This window comes from Zea mays, chromosome 10 (assembly GCF_902167145.1).
Source record: "Zea mays cultivar B73 chromosome 10, Zm-B73-REFERENCE-NAM-5.0, whole genome shotgun sequence".
In the NCBI taxonomy this organism is placed as follows: Eukaryota; Viridiplantae; Streptophyta; class Magnoliopsida; order Poales; family Poaceae; genus Zea; species Zea mays.
The window spans coordinates 57,785,984-57,796,490 of record NC_050105.1 but is presented as its reverse complement, the minus strand read 5'-3'; the positions used below and the strand labels follow the sequence as shown (position 1 = coordinate 57,796,490).

Here is a 10,507-nt window from a genome sequence, read left to right as displayed (position 1 = left end):
AACCCTCAGGGATCGCCGAACTAGTCTAGCTACCCACCTCGCTGAGATACTTTCTGCACATGATCTTATGTTTGTTGGTGTTGTTAATACTTTGTGAGATAACTTGGTCTGAACTAATTGATGTTGGTAATGCTTTGTGAGATACCTGAGATTTATGTTTGTGAGCGTTGGAGACTTATCTTTGTGTTCAAACTTGTTTGTTGTGGTGATATTTGTGAGAGTTATAATCTTTGTGAGATATGTGGTGTGTATGATGTATGTGATGATTCAGTAATATATGTTATGTATATGTGATGATTATGTGATATATCTTTTGTTTGTTTGGATGGAATAATAAAAACAAATAAAAAAGATGTATTTTCTGGTCACTTTTGCTGGGTGTAACAATCGGCAAAGAGGTACTTTGCCGAGTGCCATGATCATAGCACTCGGTAAAGAAGGCACACCTGGGAACTGGTAAAGCTTCTTTGCTGAGTGCTTTGTATGAGGTATTTGGCAAAGAAGCAACCTTTGTCGAGTGCCTCCTAATGCACTCGGCAAAGGAACTAGAAAAGGGGCCCACTGGGGGCTTCTTTGCCGAGTGCTAGTCCAACAGATACTCGGCAAAGAGGGAGCCTTTGCCGAGTATCACGGAGGACACTCGACGAAGGCTCCGTCACCGTCACTTGGCACCATGACGGTGACTTTTCTTTACCATGTACCAGGTGGCACTCAGCAAAGCCTTTGTCGAGTGCTCGACAAAAAGTACTCGGCAAAGAAGCCATTGTCGATGTACAGTTCGCTGAGACTTCTATGCCAACAGATACTCAACAAATACTTCGCCGAGTGTTTTCCAGATTTGCTGAGTGCCTGAAGCAATGTAAACCCTAGCATGGGGTCTTAAAACTTGGGTCATTCAAGGAATAATAATTGAAGTCATTAGTATGTGATTGACTATTAGTGCATGTTTCTTTTCTTCTCATGAATACTAAATGAACATATGAAAGTATGCATCATGTTGGAGTTTTGGATGAGCATTAAACTCAAGCTTAAATATAAAACAAAGTTATCCTTGAATTCTAATTTGAAGTCTAGAAATTGTGGGAGTATAAGTATTATAGTAAAGAAAGAAATTCAAAACAGAATAAAAAAAAGAAAAGAAAATGTGGGGAAGGAAGGATAGGCCTTGGTTTGGGCCAAGTGGCCATTTCGGCCCACCAAGACCACGCCTACGGCCTGCTTGCGCCCCTGATCTTGGCCCACAGTGGTCGCACCTGCGCGCCCGTGTTACCTGGCATGTGGGGCTCTTGACTCTTGAGCCAGTCACCTGATTGCACATCATCTCTGCTGGTGGGGCCTAGCCGTCATCTCTCATCCCCGTCATCATAACCCGAGCTAGGCGTTGCAACAGAAGCCAAACTTCCTGGCACCAGCTGGTGAACTACCGTCCGATCCGCGTGGCATGAGGCGTTGGACCGCACCCCGTTTCCCATCAAAACCCAGCACCTCACTCGCCTCGCATCGCCAGACCCAGAAAATCCCAATTTTGTCGTGAGAGAGAGCACTGCCGAGAAGGAGAGATAAAGCCGCTGTCGTCAGGGCGAATCTGTGCTCGAGGTGTCTCGTCATTTCGTCAAGGGTCTGCGGGCACCTCCATGTGGAGTTCAGGGGCCGTGGACGGTCAGAGCTCGGTATATTTCTCGTTGGAGATTGAATCTACCGTAGACCACGATTCTCCATGGTCAGGCCTCTGTACATCGTCCCTGCCGGTGAGGAACCGTTACCCTGCGTTCGCCATGTCCTTCACTACATATTGCACAATTTAGATTAAAATCTAGGGCCCTTTTGCATGGTGTAGCTGAACTCCGGCCATCTCTCCGTTGTGGGGACTGGCAGTGCCACCGCACTCTAGTTCGGCGCGTGAAGACGAACCCATCGTTGTCCGATGCGGCTCGAGTGGATGAGATTAGAAGCCACGTACCCCTTCGCAGCTTAAGATCTGAGCCATCGGATCTCGATCCAGTGGTAGTTGTCTCGTACCGATTCGATTGGGGATCTCGGTCGTCCGATACAGATCGTGCATGTGGGAATCAATCTAAGGATTTTAAATCTAGGGCGTTAGTTTTCCATTGGAGGGCTCTCGGTTCTGCACTAGGTCGCGGGGGTGGGACCTAATCCGAACCCCCGAATTTAAATCCAACGACCCAAAACTCTCCGTACCCATTCACCAAGCGCCTTTGCTAAAAGAACCTTGAAAGTTTTTATATTAGAACCCGTCGTACTATGTTACATACATAAGCCCTCAAATTGATTTTAAAATTATAGATAGGGCCCTAAAAGAGAAATAAATTTCAAAAATTCAAAATTAATTCATTGTAGCTCCGATTTGACCCGTTCAAATTGTGTTGGCTTCATATTAGTATTGTCTACATTATAAGAACAATTGTTTTATTGTTCTCAGAAATAATTAGATACCTTTATATTAGAATGACTTTGCTAATCAAGGTTAATGTGACATTATGAATCTAGCCATGACTATAGATATGATTCTAACATAGATATAACATAGATTAAAAGTTGGATTAATTACCTAAATGTGATATTTTATCGCATGAGTTAAATTAATCATCATAGAATATAATTTACGATTTAATCACCTAAAGCTTCGAAAAATCATGTCCCCTTAACTATAACTCTAATTTTTGCCATTCTCGAACCTACAATCTTGTAGCAGCGCATAAATCATTATTATGATGTTTGTTCTCATGATTGGTATGATGTTAATTTCTCCTATGCACATGCTTGTTTGGATTGTGGCGAGTAGATGAGTAGTGATCGAGGAACCCAGAAGTCAACAGGTGGAAACCTCTAAGCAGGAGCTCGCTGAAGGCAAGTTGTGTCCTTGATAACTCTTCTTTACCTAATAATGTTCCTGTTAATCAGTATGGTCTTCTTAGGTGAATTTTGATGGGACCCAATAGGTCATCATAGTTTGGTCTTCTTTATACCTTGTTTAACACTAAAATTTGGGTAGTATATGTTATTGCTCTGTGTGGTTTTGGGTGTTAAGATTCACATTATTCATGATCATGTTGTTTGTTGTCAATGAGTTATTACTATTCATGATAAGATCATTATGTTAATTGGAACATAGAGCGATCACCGGTAAAACAGTGACACCATAAGGGTGGTATGGGACGCCCTTGGCTGACTAATTAGGAAAGCTAGCGGAGGACTACCTTACCCGAAAGGGGCAAGGGTGGTAGGGGAGTTGTCGGTATATGGAGGTTTTCGGGTTGACTATGTTGTGATGGATTTTCAGACGGGGGATTCCTACATCGATCTCCTCATTGTAGTGCATTTTCTGAAGCTAGTGGAACTTTGTAAAGGCTTTGTAGTGCTACCCTGCCTTGTCTCCTCAGTAGAGATGAATGGGAAGTCGCTATCCCTTGGCAAATGGGTAACACGACTTGTGGGTAAAGATGTGCAACCTCTATAGAGTGTAAAACTGATATATCATCTGTGCTCACGATCATGAGCGACTCGGACCCTCACATGAGTAACTTATGGAATTAAACTTAATTTGTCATATGTAGCGCATTGTGGATTTTATTGTTAATTATGATCTCTCATTTTATTTAGATTGGTATTCACTTGTACCTAGTATCTGCTAATAAAATTTGACCTACTTAGTAAAAGCAATGCTCAGATATAACCATTATTTGTTGATCAGCCTGACACTATTCATGAGCCCCCCACCGTAAGTGAGCTCATGCACATTCACTACCGAAATCCGGCTCTTTGCCAAGTGCTCGGCGCTTTGCCGAGTACTTTTTATCGGACACTCGACAAAGAAGTCTTTGTCGAGAGCTACACTCGACAAAGTCCTACTCTCGGTAATGACCACGTTTACCGAGAGTAGGACTCTTGACCCAAGGAAACACTCGGCAAAGACCAGTTTGCTGAGTGCCAAACGCTCGGCGAACGAAGACGCTCGACAAATGGTCGTTAGCAGCCGTCTATAGCTGACGACTCTTAACTTTGTCGAGCGTCGACCTTTGGCACTCAGCAAAGAAGCTTCTTTGCCGAGTGTCTCCAGGCTAACACTCGGCAATGAAGCTGCCTAGTGGTGGAAAGGCATGGAGAAGGCCTAAGGCCAATTTCGTCCTAAGCAAGGCCTAGAGGAAGGAAATACTTCAGTGGATCAAGATGTTGATGGTTCCTGATGGGTATGCAGCTAACCTAAGTAGGGGGGTGAACTTATCTAATCTGAGAGTCTTAGGGATGAAGAGTCATGACTTCCACATATGGATTAAATGGATTCTTCCTGCGATTGTTCGAGGCTATGTCCCTGAGCATGTCTGGCTAGCGCTTACAGAGTTGAGCTATTTCTTCCGCTAGCTTTGTGCAAAAGAGTTATCTCGAACCATGATTGCAGACATGGTAAGATTGACACTCGTGTTATTGTGTAAGCTTGAGAAGATATTTACACCCGGCTTCTTCAATCTAATGCAGCATTTGATTCTTCATCTCCCGTATGAGGCACGAATGGGGGGGCCATGCAGGGACGTTGGTGCTATCAAATCAAGAGATGTATAAAGACTATTTGAAAGAAATGTAGAAATAAATGCAAAATTGAGGCTTCCATTATAGAGGCATACATTCTATAGGAGGTGTCAAACTTCACAACAACTTACTATGGTGACAAACTGTCGAGCGTGAATAATCCACCCCCTCGTTACAATGATGACGACAACGAGGCCAACTCGGAAGCGCAAGTGGTTCGACCACCAAGACCCTGAGACATGAAGAGTGGCACCATATCATGCTATATGTATTGACCAACCTTGAAGAGGTGAAGCCATACATTGAACAATTTCTTCATGAACTCTGGCATCGATCAGGGGACCCAACTCCACAGGAATATGATACCCTTCTTAGAAAGGGTGCGGAAAATGGATTGCCTGATTTCATTTCCTGGTTCAAACATAAGGTACATGCTTAGTTTGTCAAAGGGATTCGTCAATGAACTCAATTTAGCATCTTTTAACTTGTGAATACTTGCAGGACCAAAGATATCCATCTATGAGTGCCGAGTTGAGACAAGTAGCCAATGGCTTTGCTAAATATTCTGGGTATGACGCCAATGGATACAGTTTTCGCACAACAAGCTACGACCAAAGTCGGCCAATCAAAAAACAACGTGTTCTGGAGTCTTTACGCCCGGCCTTGACGAGGTCGGTTATTTTGGACAAATCGAACAAATATATGAACTTAATTTTCATGGTTCCAAACCTCTTACTCTAATGATATTCAAATATCATTGGTTTGACCCTCAAGTGATGAGACAGACACATTCTAATCTTGGGATAGTCGAAATTCGACAAGATTCCACCTTACTAGGAGATGGGCTAGAAGGGCAATTTGGGATAGACTTCACCGAAGCTATTGGAACAGAAGTAGATATTGAAATGGTTGTTGATGAGGAGGATGATGAGGTGCAAAATGAGAATGACTTAGAAATACTTGAAGGCAATGACATGAATGATGAACTTGCGCCTTCAGATGGTGTTGACTGTGAAATGGTTGATAGTGATGATGAGACTTATGATCTGGCTAACCCTGACATATATGAAGATTATTTTTAATCGATGTAATGCTATATTTTTTATTTCGCACCTGTTTCTAAATACATCTTTTTTTATATGTGCTTATTTGCTTAATCTTAATTGAAGGTTGTTGGACAAAGATGGTGGGTGTTGGGATGAGGACGAGGAGGGGGAGGAGGAGCACCCGCAGGACGGTGGAGGAGACACAGCAGGATGACGACATCCAGTAGCGGTGGAGCAGTAGGCCGATGTCGATGCGGCGCAGTAGGACGACAATGATGCTCAACAGGAAGGCTCAGGTTCTGACGCCTTAGGTTCGAGGAACATCTAACTGCGAGGTCCCGCGAGTTTCCCTCAGCATCCCATACATAGTGATAGGCGGCCACTGATTCCACCCGATGGGAAGAGGCACATAACTTTAGATATTCTTGCTGTTTGCTCATATTATGTGTTCAAATTCATAATATAAACTAATACTTTTTACTTATCACTTGGGCAGGTCTTGGAAGGTTGTGGAGAATGCAAGGGGTCACGGTCGCAACTCCAATGGCATCCTCGGCCTTCTGTGCAGGGAACACTTCCCTGGACTGGTTGAGTACGTTGGAGTAACGGGCCTAGCCTACACCTTCAACCACTATGTCGTCGCTTCCAATGCAGTACACCAAGACGATAGGGAATTCAACAAGAAGGCGGAGCGGGTGAAGCAAGAGATGTGGGTAAGTCTTCCTACATTGTAAAATATGTCGCATTCGTTGCACAGCCTTGAAATAAGTCTTTGTATGCAGGATTTCTTCAGATGCGAGGCTAGATACGAGGCTAGGGCAGATGTGGTGGCTACCACGAGCTGTAAGATGCTCATCGTGGATATGCACTACAAGGCGCAAATCTAGGCCATCGTCAGCTACCATGGCTCCGTCCTTGGGGAAAAGGTGACCAAGCAGCACGCATGAACCATTTCATTGACTGGGGACCAATACTTGCAGGTAAATACATCACTCTAATATCTGTGACAAAAATTTTCCTTAATTTTATCTTCTCATATGCAGTGTACTTGTTTTACTTTGTAGATGATTCCTTATTGGTGCACCACACATCCTCAGTGCCGAGAGCAGATGGTGGATAAGTGGTGCTCGCCTGAGTGGGACAAGGCGCACAACGCTAGCCGGGAACGACGTCTGATGATGCAAGATCTCTCCCACCACCAAGGCAGCCGCAACCTCGGCAAATATGTTGAAGCATGGGTATACCCTATTTTTGTTTAGGTATATAACACTGGATTAGATATGATTTCTAAGTATCTCGTTGGTTTTCTTGCAGTTGGCGTCACATGGTGGCTAGCCTTGCTCCATCTTCTCAGCTTATGGTATGGCCCACAAGGGCAAGGCGACGTCCGACGTCACCTACAACCCGGATGATGGGCCCGAGGCGTATAGCAACCCCGCCGTCTATAGCCGCCTAAGTGAATACACTGCCATGGTGTCACTCCCGGTTTTGGAAGGCAAACCGAATGCGAACCATGTATGTGCCGAGATCAGAAATTCACGTACACATCGATTACATAGTTGGACATCATCGCACATTGCTCAAAATAAATAGCGGAAATAGTACATTATTACATCAAGATGTCCAAGACATCCACAGAGTCATTAACTTAACATAGTCATCAACATAATCAAAGTGCAGAATAAGAAACGTAGAGGATAAGGCCTTCACAGGCAGTTGACTAGGGGTTTGCCACTAAACATGACTAGAACTCATCGTAGTCCTGAAACTCTTCAAAGTTCTCCATGTTGCCTTCATCTCCTCCTGAGCACTGATTGCAATGGGGACAACCTAGGGGTTGGGGGGTTTAAAGCAAGGGTGAGTACACATTAACGAACTCAGCAAATGTCATGTTTGGCTAAAGTGGACAAGCTGTATATGGGGTTAAGCTTAAAGCAGTTGCTTTAGTTGGTTAGGTATTTATTACTAGCATAAAAGCCAAGTTTTAGTAATAAACCCAAGTTATTACCCAAAAGTACTCCCTCCAAGAGGAAATACCCGAAACCACAGTTATATTTATCATCAGTTACCATCATCATAGAAGTATCCAAAATTTTCTAATCATAGAGAATCCCAAGGTTGCTCTTAACTGTGAGCAAGACTGATATACCAGTTTCTAACACTCTACAGAGGTTGCACACTTTACCCACGAGTTGTGATCCCTTTCTAGTGTAGGACCGGTAAGGCAACCAGAGGGGAGGGTTGAATGGGAGCCAATCAGATTTTGCTTACAAACACTGAAAATGAACACTAAACATCAATTGAGATGAAGCAAGTGCTCAAACCATGAACACATCAGTGAACGAGTGATCTCATGATTACAAAATGTTCCTAATACTCACATGAGACCAGCAAAACAAACGGATCACAAATTAGACACCAAAAAGTTCAAAACGGTCTAATATAGTATCGTTAACAAGTGTTGTTTTCAGCAGTACGCAATTCTGTTCTTGAATTCAAAACTGAACCAAAAAAACTCCGATTGAGATGCAATTTTACACACATCTTAGAAAATATGTTTCCAAGATCTCCCCAAATTTTAAGCTCAATCGAACTTGTGAATCACCCGCAGATTTAAAAATACAGCCAGAAATTGGCTTTTGTTGGGGTTTTCTAGAACGAGTTCAAACTGAGTTTTTCTCAAATCGTGACCAAAATCTGCAACAACTAGGTGTATGCAGTGGTCCGAAGAGTGCAACTCACCACCAATCAATCCCCAAACCAAATCCTCTCAAAGGAATCAAAGGATTTTCACCAACAACACAAGATCGGGGAAAAGGAGAAACCAAGACTATAAAACTTCAGAAATTCCAGCAAGGGTACAAACTGAGATTTAAAGCCAAAGAGCCCTATGGGCTGGACCGGCGACCCTTCCTCTGATTAAACTTGAAAATCAAGAACACAGTCGAAGTACAAAATCACTATGGAACCCTCGGCTCAACTGGTGTCTACCTAGAGAGAAAACTAGGAGCTCTAGAATGAGTGCTCTAAACAAATGGTAGCCAAGAGATGCTGAACTAACCATCCCTCCCCTCTATTTATAGAGGGTTATTCTCACTTCCTAAACTACCTCTATTTACATAGAGCATATCCACTCCACCGGGGGCGAAATGGACCAACTCCTAGGTTTTGGATCCAACGACCACGTTCTTCACACGGAGTTGCTTCGCCTTAACGCACCCTTCGTGATCACGCCACATGCCGCCACTAATTCCCTCTAGAACTACCACCGCTAAATTTTGAGGCCCAAACTCAGCAAAACCTACCATCCGTAACGCTGGGTGGTTTTGAGGCCCAAACCACCAAACCTGTCGTGAGCACCGCACCTCGTGCACGTCCTCCACGATCAGACATGTGTCCTGCCAGTCCTCGACCACGTCGGCAACACGGTCCACTCCACCATGTCCTCGCCCAAGTGCGTGTCCCAGTTGTCAGCCACCGTGGTTGGTCACCTGGCTACTCTGATCTGTCAGTCAAGACCCAGCACTCGTCCTTCACCGCTACCAGTCCAACAGCACGAGCCCGCATGACCTTCAGCTCAGCCATCGACCACCGTTCCTGTGCTCCACACCTACACACCACAAGTCGATCGACATGGTTGCACAAGCATAATCTCACACTCTGGTCAGTCCACTGACTACCCTAGAGTGCTACCCATTGACAACCACTCATCATCAACTCGAACCACAAGGGACAAGTCAACCTTGTGTCCGCAATCTCCCCCTTGATGAGTGCATTGTCAACACCACCATATGAGCATATGTATACAAAAAGAGGAGGAAGAAGAGAAACTAACTCAATTGACCATAAGCCAAATAAAAGCCAGACAAGTCATTTAGAGTAAGCAAAATTTGGTCCCCAAAGAAATGGGCAACGGCTCAACACGACCAAGCAAGAAAAGGCTAGCCCTCAATAAGAGGCAAAAGCAGGGTTCAACCCCACTAGCGAGAAGCCAAAATCTCATCGGAGAACAAATAACTTTATTAGAGCATAAAAACCCAATTCAAAGCATAATATCAACACAAAAGTTAAAATCAAAGCTAGTTCCTCCAGAAAGAGGCAAATGGCTCAACACAACTAGCAAATCTCGGTCTCTTGAATGAGAGGAAGCCCAAAAGACATAATTCTCCCCCTAGATAGTGGAAACGGGAAATCTCAAAATCTCTCCCCCTTGTTGACAAGTGAACTTATCAAGCACAGATAGAGGTAGAAAGAAAAAAACTCCCCCTTGATAAGAGAACCCTCCCTGAGAAAAAGCAGAAATGCAACAGCGAGTATGAAATAGCGAAAATGCATGAGCTTCAAGAGTATATTAGTCAGAGTGTAAAAAATGCTCTAAGTCATGCTGTTCTAAGTGTGCAGCAATAAATGCACATGCTAGCATCTGCTCAACCTAGTCGTATGCACAAGATATGTGAAGTGTAAGTATTTTGATTCAGTTTTAAGAATTTCAAAGAGGTGTTCACCACAAAGACAACACTAAGCATATAGTGAGCAGGAAATCAACTAAGTGCCAATCACAGGTGAACAAGGTGAACTACTTATCATCCACTACACTGCTCAAGTTCATCCAAAAGTGCAAATGGAAGCAGTCTCGATACAGTGATGTGGTGACAAATACATACCCATATCAATCTTTCTGATAATCACTTATCTTGATTTTGAATTTTTAGCACGGTATGAATGAATCAAGACAAGTGAATGACTCAAAGCATGAGACATAGCCGCCTAGCATACTAGTAATAGCAAAAAGGATTTCAACACATCCTACATATGCTAGTCAAGTTCACAATTATGAAAACAACTTAGCTCGACAATATTGTATAAATATGAGAAAAAATAGCCTAAGTATGCCATAGTATTATATATCATGTACA

General features: G+C 43.5%; 1 long non-coding RNA gene across 1 annotated transcript; it reads left to right on the top strand.

The window, feature by feature from the left end:
• Positions 1 to 5,729: 5,729 nt before the first annotated feature.
• Positions 5,730 to 6,770, top strand: LOC103641104 (uncharacterized). The gene is made up of 3 exons (XR_002265889.2): positions 5,730 to 6,304; positions 6,374 to 6,571; positions 6,656 to 6,770. It is a non-coding gene; the product is annotated as an uncharacterized lncRNA (long non-coding RNA).
• The last annotated feature ends 3,737 nt before the right edge of the window (positions 6,771 to 10,507 follow it).